Source organism: Electrona antarctica, assembly GCF_951216825.1.
Source record: "Electrona antarctica genome assembly, chromosome: 19".
Taxonomy (NCBI): domain Eukaryota; kingdom Metazoa; phylum Chordata; class Actinopteri; order Myctophiformes; family Myctophidae; genus Electrona; species Electrona antarctica.
Genome location: NC_136800.1, coordinates 11,394,412 through 11,407,869, shown reverse-complemented (window position 1 = coordinate 11,407,869; position 13,458 = coordinate 11,394,412). Strand labels below are relative to the sequence as shown.

The 13,458-nt window shown below is 40.8% G+C and overlaps 1 protein-coding gene across 1 annotated transcript in view; it reads left to right on the top strand.

Moving 5' to 3' along the window:
* pbx1a (pre-B-cell leukemia homeobox 1a) overlaps positions 1-13,458 on the top strand; it is a 94,197-nt gene that overhangs the window by 2,561 nt on the left and 78,178 nt on the right. The window contains exon 2 of the mRNA XM_079530417.1: positions 52-193. The gene's annotated coding sequence lies outside the window, so the exon portion shown is untranslated. The remainder of the gene's footprint in view (positions 1-51; positions 194-13,458) is intronic.

Genomic DNA, 13,458 nt, shown 5'->3' with positions numbered 1-13,458 from the left:
GTGCTGCTTTAGTGTCTAATTAAGAAGTTGTTTTGTTTTATTTTGTTGCAGGAAAGAAAGTGTCCAGCAAGGTGCTCCAAGTCAACGAACTACAACATTTTCAACTCTGCCTTTAATAATGTGATGGTGTGGACAACTGGAGGTTCATAATGGGGGAAATAGCTAAATATTTCCAGCTGGTCTTCACAAAAAGGTAAGTTCCATTTACTGAATTCAGCACAATAAGTCAAGGTTTTATATCACACAATTAATTTACCCTTTAGGCCAATGCTTTTTGCTCTTTTTTCAAATATTAGAATAGTAGAATGGGCCATGAAACAAAACAAAAATCAAGCTAGTTATATAAAACAACACAGACTGAAACAAACATTGCAGGTTGGATAGATATTGTTCTGAAGAGCCAATATGCTCTGATGAAAGTTAGATCGAGTTAGATCAACGGACGGTTTAGTCAATGTAATAAAGAACATTTCATATTTACTTTAGAAAAAGTGTTTTAGAGTAATTTGTTGGGAGAACAACACCCTTCATTCCAGCAGGGGGCAGCACCTAACAACATACTGTAGCAATTTGTCTGTCTTGGGTCTTAACTGGAGTGTGTGGTTTGAAAGGACAATGAACAGCCACCAGCCAATGTCACATTAGCTTATAGAGTTTGTGTTATTGCATCGCCAATCTATTCAGTATTAGAGACTATGAAAGCTAAATGGTGTTACACAAATCCCTTGCACCATTGCACTTTGATTTTATCTCATCATAGAATCCCTCATACAATGTCACCTCAATCACTTTGATGAAAATTATAACATGTCAAAATCCATTCATGTCTTGCACAATGTAATGTAAACTGGCTTGTCAAAATATAATTTGGAAGCTCTATGGAGTAGATTGAAATGGCAAAAAGAGACAGGGAGAATATTGTCTTTTCTTTTCTTTTATCAATATCAAGCAGCATTATTGGCAGAATTTGTCAGGATACGATTTTGTAAAAAATAGAAACACAAATGATGTTGCTTCATGTGACAAGATAAATACATTCCATGTTCTGATGAACAGCACATGTTTGAGTGTAGAGTTGTGATTTTTATCGAAGCATTGTTGTGTGACGGTGTATCTCCAAAGTGAATGTGACATTAAGTCAGTAAATGGCACAGCAACTTTAACGCCAGAATTTAGAGGCATCCTTATATGCCAACTCCCTTTAGCCTATTTAGGCCTGACGTAGAAATTCTGAAAAACCTCATGTTTCTATATCAGTGGTTCTCAATATTTCATGTCAAGGACCCCCAAAAATATATGAAATTGGCCGCTGACCCCCATCTGAAAATGTGTTGTTTCAGGGGCCACCTCCCAGAACCAAAGATTTGAGTTAAAAATGTTCATGATTTAAAAAAAATAGCAGACGAGTGGCGCGCTACGAGCTTGTAGATCTGCTATTTTTCAATAGCTAAATTATAACATAATGTTTAAAACACCAAAAGGGGTTCCCGCCCAAAACGGGTTAGAGTCTGTGAATGATTCTCCACACCTTGTACCCCTTTCACCCTATACTCATCCTTCTGACAATTAAGGTCTTAATGTATGCTGTCCCTTGGTTCACATACATCATCACGTCTAGAGTCCTGTGGTTCCACCAAATCACAGGGCAACAGTGATACTTTAGAATGTAATAAGGCTCACAGTGTGCTTGTCACTATGCCAGTGGCCAGCATGTCCTTTGTGACTCATCAGGCCAGCTGTAACTCAGACTAGGAGGGGCCTTAAGGGATGGTGTTTTTCTAACGCTCCTTCTAAACACTTGATTTGATGCATCATTCAATAACTATAGGCCTTGCAATTACACTTGTTGATGTGCCAGCGAGGAACGGCATTGACAGTCCCATTAAAAATCAGCAGGAACACCACCTATAGCTGGGCCACACGCAAGCCTTGTTCTTAGTCTGGGTCTAAGGTAACGGCTTGTTATTTATTTATTTGTTTGTTTGTTTGTGCATTTTAACACTTTTTCGTCATTATGCCAATTGATTTTCCACACACACACACACACACACACACACACACACACACACACACACACACACACACACACACACACATTGATGCGTGTTGTCACTGCTGTTTTTAACCCTGCCAGTAAGGAGCCCCCACCGAGAGGACGTAGACGAGCCTCGGTCCTACTCCTCGCACGCAACACTATCTGCTGACGTGCAGGTGCCCTGGCTTAGCACATATAGGGCTCCATTTTCGTCACCGCTAAACCCCTTATCCCTAAACTTCTTTGCCTTCTTTTACTATTTGAAAAACATTTTTGAATAGATTAACTAGCCAATCTACATTGACACGTTGTGAGCTTGTAGACTGGCCATTTTAACTATTCAAAAATGTTTTGCAAAATAGTAAAAAAGGCAAAGAAGTTTAGGGATAAGGGGTTTAGCAGTGACGAAAATGGAGCCCTATAGTGCTCAAACAGCCCGGCTAACCCCCCCTGAACACGGTTGTGTTGTGTTCAGGGGTTGTGTTCGTTTATAGACGCTTGACAAAGACGGGTACTAGGGCTTTAAGCAACTTGTCGACTATTCAACTGGTCGACTAGTAAATCCACTAGTTGACCTTGTTGGTACTAGTTGACTAGTTGATAAGAAAGAAAAAAAAAGACTAGTAAACTAGGCAACTAGTCAACTAGTAAAAAATCACTAGAAGTGAAAGCCACGCGGCCTGGGCCGTGGCTCAGCGGTCCAGGCACCTTGGCTGGTAATCCAGTCTGTCAGTGTGCCGCGGGTTCGACTCCCGATCCCGACGGCCTTTACTGCATGTCTTCCCCCCATCTCTCTCCCCATTTCCTGTCAGCCTACTGTCTGTCCCTCCATAAAAAAAATATAAAATAAAGGCGAAAGCCACAAAAAAAACATTACAAAAAAAAAAAAAAAGAAGTGAAAGCCACGCCACAGTGAATTGGAGCTCCCAGACTCCTGGGCAGCTACTTTACCACGGTGCCACCTGAGTGCTACTGCTTGTTACTTATTTTTAACCACTTGAACCCCAAGACAACGCTCCCTATCCTGGGGGGAACGTTTGCCAAAAATAGCAGATCTACAAGTTCACAACGCAACTTGTGAAGCACTGTGAATGTGTAGATCTGCTATTTCTGACAAAGCGATTGTGTAGAAGGAAACAAGAGCAGATCAAGTACAGTTGTTTGACCTGCTTCTGATGCTGGTTGTGCCCACATACAACGAACATGTGATGGCAGCATCTTTGTATGACAGACGTGCAGCAGGGACCATGCAATTTGACTTCCCGCGATTTTATATCAGAGGTGGTGCCGGCAGTGCAATGTGAGGCATCATGGGTTTTATTTAATCCAGCATTGCTCTTCTTTGGGATAATAACTTTTTTGCTCCATTCCAGGACTTGTCTGTCAGCTTGACACGGCAATATCTTCCAACTCCACTGTTTCATAGTCGGTTTCATTTATTTCCAAACACCATTTCACACCCTGCTGGCTTTAACTAGGTATTATACAGCGTGTGGGGAGTGTGCTGTAGATTGAATCGTGACAGAGACAACATCGTTTCTGGTGAAAAATAAGTGAATATTGTAAATGGCAGACTATATAAAATGATTTTTTTTGTGCTCCCCTTTCTTGGCACGATTTTTTGTGTGTGCCTTTCTGGTCTCTTATATCCATATGGGTTTTCTAGACCTGATAAAATACTGCTCGCTCAACCAGAAATATTTTATATTGTGTTTATAGATGTATTATATGTTTTTATACATGAGTTTCAGTGGTGCAATAAACAGGAGGGCAATATTAAACATTATGTTTATATTCGTGTGCGTCACTTCTTTTACAAGATTATGAAATTTAGATTTAATCTGTAATTATTTGCCTGATATATTTCTCTATTTTTATTTCTTTGTATTTCCATGCCCTTGAATAATGACCTCATCCACAGCCTAGTCAAATGATATACTAATATATTCTGCATCTTTCAGTTGCTCTGCATAGTCACACAAATGTCTCTTAAGCATTGCTTTAGTTAGTTTTTTGAAAGCAATGATTTGAAGAAGTGAATTTGATCAGATACACAGAGGCCACAGTTGCTGTGAAGTGTTTTAGCCTACTATAATTAAATAGTTAACTTGTTTGATAGCTGATCTTAATGTACTTTGCAATTGTTGTAAGTCAGTCACTCTGGAATGATTCACTCATGTACTGTATTCATCAATCATGGTGTCAGAACACTAACTACCAGTATTTACAACACTTACAGTAGGTTAACTCACTTCTTTACGTGTTCTTCTGAGCTCACACAACAAAACAAGACCGAATCCTTGACTATGTTTGCTGAGCATATACTGTATTATGTAACCTGCACAAGTGAAACTGACGATATCAATAGGCAGGTGTATTCTTGTCCGTGATTTAGTCCTCTCTTGGCACTGCCCTACCAACGCCTACTGGGAATTCCATATGGAGAGGGTATCTGACGGCTGCTTTTGCCAGTTGGTGGTCCTGCCCATTGGGTTGGAGGGCGAGTCTGGTGCGGTCCCTGCTGCCACTGCTGCTGACATATCTGAGCTGTTTATTAAGAGGATGACAAGTCTATCAAGCCCCATAAGCGGGCCCTCGTGCACGGGAGTTCTTTTGTTACTTTCAGGGAGGGTGTCATCAATCTTGCTGCCACGCTACTCTCTTGAGCTGTTGATGGCAAACACGATTCCTCCCTTTCTGCCTGGCCTCTCTCCCGCCTTGCAGGTTGGAATCAGGCATGGCAACAGGAGGGATGATGGGGGGTTAGGAAGATTGGAGGGCTTTTCCAGGAGTGCCTTTTCTTGTCAAGCTTCAGAGCGGACCATTCGGACACCAGGGGTGAATGTATGGGACCATGTAATGAAAGATGTTGGCAGGACCTACTTACTCCATAATGGAAGTCCTCTGCAGCCGCGAATGGATATGCACATGATCCGCATGCTCTCTGTCTGTCTCTCTCATACAATATATGTCACCCACTTCAACACAAAATATGGGGAGGAGAGGAAGGGGGGTACTAAGCATCATTCCAGAGTGAAGCTCATGCTGTATTGTGGAAACGAGATTTTGCATTTACAGTAAAAATGTAAAGTGAAATCAGTAAATATTTGTGTATATAGCATGAGTTATTAAACAATGTCACCTTTATTCATTCACACACCACACATACCTGTGCAGAAAGATTATCTCCTAGTCCTAGCCTAGATAAATTCCTGCATGAGACCATGGAGACACAGAGTTGACTTTACCACTACACTCCTCTCCCTGCCGGCACTGTCTGAAACTCAGTGTAGCTTACAGAGATGGACTATGATGTATGTACTCCACTTTAACATTGGCAGAGGTCACAGAGACTCCATAAATGTCTTCGGCAAGTCCGATATTTTAATCTCTTTTTAGTGAGGGGCTGTTGGGCCCATTGCCCAATCAATATACAGGGCAATAGCCTTGCCAAGATATCTCATCGTAGCTTTTCATTGTTCTGTCTAGAAGCTGAAATGTCAAGCAAAATAGCGTTGCTCTGAAATGGAGCAGAAATATGGACGTCTGTAGTCAAAAAAACACATTTTTCACCATGTAGATGGCTCTGACATTAATGAGCTTGGAAACATCAATTGTCTCCAGGAGACGACTAGGCTGAAGTTTAATTTATACCCCATTGTACGACACCATCCTACTACAGAGTATAAACTAGGCTTGAGGGAGAGAGAGCAGAGACACAGGGAGTAGCCATGCACTGGAAATTTTCCATTTGATTCCCAAATCATCTCCAAACTGTTTAATTCATCAGCTAACAATGGGGCCATAACTGGAGAGTGGGGGTTGTGCTGCTGCCTTTGTAGGCATACACATCCAAAAATATCAAGTCACTCTCGCACATTAACATTGCTAATTTGTTTGCCAATGGTTTCCTAGGCACTGAATAATTGGCTGTGAGATATTGTTTGTTCAGGTGTTCCGCTTAATTGAATTCTGTAATGAAAGTATTGTGGATGAATGTTAGAAGAATATTGGAGGCTTTGAATCGTGGACTTTGCATTAGATTTCTTTGAAACATACTGATTGGTGTAGATTAAATAATTGCGGCTGGTGAAAATGACTCTGAATTCATTTGTGGGATAATGTGCATTACACACATCCTTTGAATGTTAAATCCACTTTGAATTAGACTTGTATTGTGTGGACTTGTTATGACACCATACCCTCATGTTCTTCAACAGATAAGATACTGCATTGCACATTCAAGTTTCAAATGAACAGAAGATTGATTTATTTTCATTCATATATTCTTTTGCCCAATCATGCTGGTGCTCTTCTGTGAGCTGTTATGCCAATAGAGTATGTGTATTACTGTAACCACTTACAGTAAGCACTATTTACTTCTTTGTCGTACAATAGCGAAAATAGCCGATCATCAACAATGTAAATCTGCTATCCACTATCTACAATATAAAGTTTCCTGTCCTGACTGTAGAGGGTGTGCAGATATGCCCATATAAGGACCGGACATTTGCAGCGCGTTGTCTTCGCCTGGCAGGAAGGCAGATACATGGACATGACGTCAGAGTGAATCCACATGTCATATACCCATATGGAGATACCAGGGGGTTCTGCGTGCCCAGATTATGCCATATATGAAGATCCTTGCTGTGTCAGCGCAAATCAACATAGTTAGGCAACGGTTTATGCTCATATGTGGAGCTCCCCAACGACAGCGCAAATCAACGTTGTTAGGCAACGGTAACGTCACAGTCAAGTGCCAGGATTATGGACATGCCATTGATATTAAAAAGAAAATGTAATTTATACTTTTGAATATGTAAATATATTCTTTGTCCACCACTAGCTGTCTAATTATATAGACTAGCTAAAACCTGAACACACTTGCAAAGTGACATGTGCTACACGTTTTCTGCTTGTAGGCTATAAGTTTTAGTTGTCTCTGGGAAGATCAGTGCAAATCAGCGTTGTTAGGCAACACTTTCTGATGTGTGTGACATCAGACCATGCAGAGAGAGAGAGAGAGAGAGAGAGAGAGAGAGAGAGAGAGAGAGAGAGAGGTGAGGGAGGTTGGTTGTGACGTTAGACCAAGCTCACTCAGCTCACCCAGAGAGAGAAGGAGAAGGTGATAGAGAGGGTAGGGTGGGAGAGTGAGGTACAGAGGGAGGTGAAAGAATGAGCCTATTTCACCCACACAATTACAAATCAGCGAAATAATCACTACAATAACGCCGCTTATACCGGCAAGCTTCTTGTTTTCACTATCTTGGAAACAAATTTGAAAATTCTCTATGATAATGGCATGTCTAAAATAGGGACGCCAAGTTGGAAGTGGTTAAAGTGTGTAACCGTGAACTTCTGCATTTCTCCCTCCTGGTCCATATGCACATGTGTTAGTAATATACGTGTTGCTTGCATCCAGGTGGACAGATGTGTTGACAGAGTCAGATGATCTATTTGATCGTAGTTGCTCGGGAGGGGAATTGCCTTCGGCTGAGTTTGATTGGGCTGCCCAGTGTTGACCCAGTGCCTCAACTCAATCTGTCACCTTGTCCTCCCTTTGACTCCTCACCCCTTGATCCTCCACTCCACCCCAGAGGACACTTGGAAAACAACCTAAGAGTGTGTCTGTGCTTTCTCTAACCCTCCCCTCTTGACTGAAAATATATTCCCCCAACTCTACTCCATTGTCTTGCCAGAAAGTAAATTGATGTGGAATCAGTGTGAAGTTCGTTTTTGGTTGAAACATGAACCTGTGTTTCGTATACAGTAGTTTCTATGATGACCTTTATAAGGTTTAATTAACTTTCAGACCTCCTGTATGCACTACCACTATTTTTATGGTGTAGCGCTGCGTAGCCAAGGAATATGCTGTCTACTCTGTAGCATATTTGTACATGCTGTAGGCTATAATATGCATCTGTCTGTCCCCTCAAAAGTATTCACAAACCGCTCACAATGCTGTGTGCATAATAAATAATAAATTAACACAGTCTGCACAATGCCAAAGTGAAACTTTGCTTTTCAATAATCTTTGTTACACTACATTGTTATTGTGAAGCACATTATACGTGAAGTATTTATAAAGATCGCAATTTTCACTTGGCCAAAAGGAGAGTGTTGACTAGAGTCGACTGTCGACACTTGTCGGCATGTATACAAGCAGACAGTTTGTCAATACGGGGCCCAAGCCATCCCAATTCCTATTTCCTCCTGTATAATGCAGCTTCGCCACTGAATACCACATTTAGATTTGTGCTGCTTTGTTCATAAACTGCACACAACTGTAACTTACATTTGATAGCTAAGAATCAGATTGGGAAGTCATGCAGTTGTTAGATTATAACTACTTTTGTTTTATTAGAGCTCTGCTGCTTTGGTTCCTGTCCTCCTGTTCATCAGACAGACAAGTGAGTGTATGACTCTCCGCTTTGATAATCAGTGACAGAGATGTTACAGGAGTGTGACAGAGTTCCATTTGCCATAGCTGACATCTTCATCCTATCACTTCTTCCCTTGTTTTCACACCTTACCAAGCGCTGGCATCTGTGGTGTTTCCAGCCGGCTACGCTGCAGTGGACTGGGAATTCACAGGATCCAGACAAGGCCACAGCAGCTTAGGCAGGTGGAGAAGGAGTGCTGTGTGCACAAGCTACAGTACAGAGAGAGAGAGAAAGAGATGGATGGGGGGTGAGAGTAAACTGAGAGAGAAGCATAAAACTGGTTTGCCTCTTTCAGCCCGCTTTGTTAACTGTTTGCCAGACACATTGTCGAATTCAGAGGTCAAAGGGGCTGAGTATATTGATGAATTTTATTTGCTTTGAGCCATAAGTGAAAACCAGACAGAAAACAGATGAAAAATGATTGAAGCACTAGAACAGCAAAACTCCATGATGCAGAATAGCTTTGTAGTACAACCTGACTGAAGACCAAATCAAGGCACACCGCTAAATCATAGAGCGTTATAGAGTCTTCATTTAACTCTGAGAGGGTCCATTTTACACTCTCCGAGTGTTCAATTAATGCTCCAGGTTTTTGCTGTGCAGGAGATGCTGTGGGATATGAGAGGCCAGTTTTCAGATCACCCTCAATAAATTCCAGCATATCTGCACCCTCAGCTAGCTCTTTCAATTTAATTAGCTCCCCGTACTTCTGAATTTGATTTACACATGGAAATATGGTCAACAGGCGAAAACCCACAGCAACCATAATTTCCAGCATTTGTAAATACATTTTGTGATTGGCATACCCAGGGTGCAGAGAGTACATTAACTTCAACATCCCCAGCAGGAAAATTTAATTATTCAGTGTACATGAAATCTGACATTTTGAGACACTGCACCTCTCTCAGTAATTGAGGCCATGCAATACCTAACATCTGGTTGACAGTGTTCAGGTTGGTGCTTGATTTGTAAAGCCTTTAGTTACAATCTGTACAATGTCCATGATCTGTATCATAGAATGATACAGAGACAGTAAAGCTAGGTGTTACTGTACATGGTTTATCTGAGGTAGATAACATTGCATTAATTTAATTATTTAAATTACTTTAATAGCCTAGGCCCTACAGTATACAATACTAACTTTATACACATACTCTGGTGTTGTGTGGCAAAGATAGCAGATCTACAAGCTCACACAGCATCACAGCTTGTAGATCAGTTATTTTCATATGGTGTCAGGAGGCTTGATTGGTCAAACCATTATTTGATAAACAGGTTGAGAAATTAAAACATGCAAAGGGTATACAGTACATATATTTTTGTCTGTATTTGCTTTTTATTTAGATATAGCAGGGACTAGGAGGCACCATTCTGAGGGCACAGAGGGAGATGGACAAGTCCCTACCCAGTCGGCTACCTGCACTCCCATGTGTGTGTATTTGTAGTTTTTAAAGGAAGGGATTGATTGATTGAAATTTGTATTCACAGTATGTAGAATGGGTACATTTCAAACAAAAGCACAAGTCAATACAAAAAGTACTACGAGGATGAAACCAGGAAAAGCACTAAGACTTGTTTACATCAGAGTCCTCCATTTTCAATTCATCAGAACATTTAAAGACATACAAATATACACTTATATGAAAAACAGGAAATCATCATATAAGGAAATTAAAAGAGGGAACAGTATGTACAGTATGGGGAAACGGAATGGAAGGGGGACTTTTTTTTACAGGGGCCAGTTTGGAATTGCAGGTGTCCGTAGGTGCGCTTTGAGAGCGGTTGAATTGCAGGTGTCCGTAGGTGAGCTTTGAGAGCGGTTGAAGGAGTCAAAGGATTCACATTTCTAGGTAGTTCCACATTTTAGTGGCATAGGAGCGAAATGAATTGAATCCCTTGTTTGAGCCGAATCTGGGTTGCACGTGGTTTGTTGAAATCCTTCTGGTGTTGTGAGTTTGGACTTTGTTGACATTAAGGAAGTATTTTGGAGAGACAGGTACATGGGTATCTTGGTCATGTAGCGAATCTTGTAGACCGTAGGGTGCATATTTGAATGCCCCCCATTTTCATAATGTCTATTAGATATTTGAGTGGCACTAGCCCCTCCTATGCCCAGCTTTCCGGGATTGTGTCAACACAAACATTGGCTGATGGTTGGCTGATCACCCCATAGCGATGATTTGATTGGCTGAGCAAAGTACATATTGAAGATAAAAGTCAGATCCATTGAAATACGACAGAGTTACGACAGAGTTACGACAACTCCGTTCACTTAATGGGGCCAGTTTAATGGCGGCTCTTCTACATACTGTAGACTTCTATTGGCGGAGTGCTAGGTGAAGAGTGACGAGACCTGGACCTGGACCGAAAGTTGGCAGAATGCACTGGACTCAGGCAACAGCCCAGCTTTAATGATCTTAAATTCCTTTATTTTAGTTTGTTTTTTTAGTAATAGTACAACATAAACATTACAGAGACTAGTTGTCACTGACTGTGTAATACTTTAAAACAGTTGTCATGTTGCACACATGCCTAAAATTGCTGATATTTGCGCTGCCCTCGTATTTCAAACTCCAGCTTGTCACACGCACTCCAGGGCTGCATGAACAGCGCTGGGTGCTGTTTTCTGACCCCTCAATGGCACAACTCTCTCAGCTATATTGCTCTGATAAAAGTGAGGGCAGAAAAGTGAAGACGCCAAAAGTGATTGGCTGGAATGACATTTGTGATGATTTGATTGGCTGAGCACGGAATGTGATGTATGATGATGTATGATGCTGTATGAAGATAATGCCCCTCACTTCACACAAGTGTGATGTTTTTTTGTTGGGGTTTTTTATGTTTTTTTTGTGGCTTTCGCCTTTATTTTATTTGAGGGGCGCTAGCCACTCCTATATACAGGTTTAATGTTTTAAACGCCATTGACAATGAAGGGAAAATTTACATCATCTTGTCCCTAACACAAACATTAAATACCATTAACAATAAAGATAATTTAATGTTTGTTTTGATACCGTCACCATCACCATTACATCACCTAATCAACATGAGTTAGACTTATATATTAGCGCCCCTCACTTCACACGGGTGTGATTTTTTTTATAGACAGTAGGCTGACAGGAAATGGGGAGAGAGATGGGGGGGTACACACAAGTGTGATTTGAGGGGCGCTCGCCCCTCCTATGTCCAGCTTTGAGGGTCTGTGTAAACAAACATTGAAGACAAAAGTGTGTAAACACAAACATTGAGGACAAAAGTGAGGATGCAAATTGTGATTGGCCAGAATGAGATGATGTATGATGACGTATGATGATAAGAACGCCCCTCACTTCACACGGGTGTGACTTTTTAGATTTAGATTGTTTATTTCATACACCGCCATCGTATTGCAATGGCTCTGACTTTTATCTTCAATATGTACTTTGCTCAGCCAATCAAATCATCACTATGGGGTGATTCATGAATGAATGGACCATTGTAAGAGCTTTGAGTAAACATGTACTGTAGTGCATAGAAAAGCGCTATAAAAATGCAATCCATTATTATTATTATTATTATTATTTCGATCCTCATCAACAGTATCATAAAACATTAAGTACATTAGGTTCTGGTTGATTGAAAAGGTGTATATGAAAGCGTATTCATGCCTATCCTTTACTTTACTGTACTGTACAGGGCCAGGCCTACTTGTAATTCTGTTTAACAGAGAGCATTTGCAATGATCGTAATGAACGAACACAAACATATTCATACATATACACATAACACAAGTACACATAGATTATATCCATATACACCCATTCAAATATATATATACTTTAGATATACTCGCCCAGGGGTTCTCAACCTGGGTGACCCCCCTTCAGAGGGTCGTCAGATTATTTTCACAAAAAACAAAAAAATAAACGGAATGGCTGGAAATGGATATGGAATGGAGTTTACACAGTACATGCATAAACTTTCCTTAATGAGTGTATCTGGTTTCAGTATTTATTTATGATGTATTTTCTCTATTATTAAGGTTATTGTAGCGGTCAATTTGTATTTGGGGGATTTGTCAATATATTATGTTGGAATATTGTGCCTGGATTTCGTTCAGCATATTATTATTTATTTGTGTCAGCCCATCTCAGTCCCTTCTGCATGCTTAACATGCTTGGTTTTCTTTTTCTCAAAATTTCCAAATAGGAATTCACATAAAAGATTGTTGATATACATTTGTCATTTCAATGGTGAGGTATCTACATTTTGAAGAATTACATGTTAGGACAACATGGAAATAGATTATCTTTAATGGATTGCAGGCTATTCATTTGTTGGGAAAATAATATTCCTACAATCTGTATTTTACAGATGTAGGATGGTTAAAGGAGCATTCAGTGATTTGGGTGATTTGGAAAACCAAATGCACGCTCTACAGTGGGGGGAAGTGCAACAGGCCAACAGCATGTGCACCAAGGCCCGCCCCCACTCGATCATGATTGGAGGAAGGCCCCTCTCATCCTGATTGGATGAAGGTTTTGCCACCCGCCACCAAAACTGAAACTAGGGTTTTTTGAACCCAGGGGCTCACTGGGGACAGGGAGGAACTCCTTATATGGTCAGCACACTCTATAGTAGGGAGGATTATCCAGAAAAAAATAAAAAATAAGTGATATTTGAATTAAGTCAAATCACTGAATATACCTTTAAAGTATAGTATTATTATAATCTATAGCATTTTGGAAAAACATCCCAACAAGACCGATCAATAATATGGTTTAGCAGTCCTATGTGCAGTTCAGTATATTGTGTGTGTGAGACAGACAGCAGAAGGACTGTGGTTGCTCAGCACTGAGGGATACCTCAGGGTACTTTGCACTGCAGAGGCTTTTCAGTTGCCAGTGGCCCATGGCGCCTGACCCGCTCCTTTCTTTGTCACCGTTGGCGCTGTGTTCTGTTTTCTTCCATCTCCGTGGTGACCGCTGTTGCATGCTATTG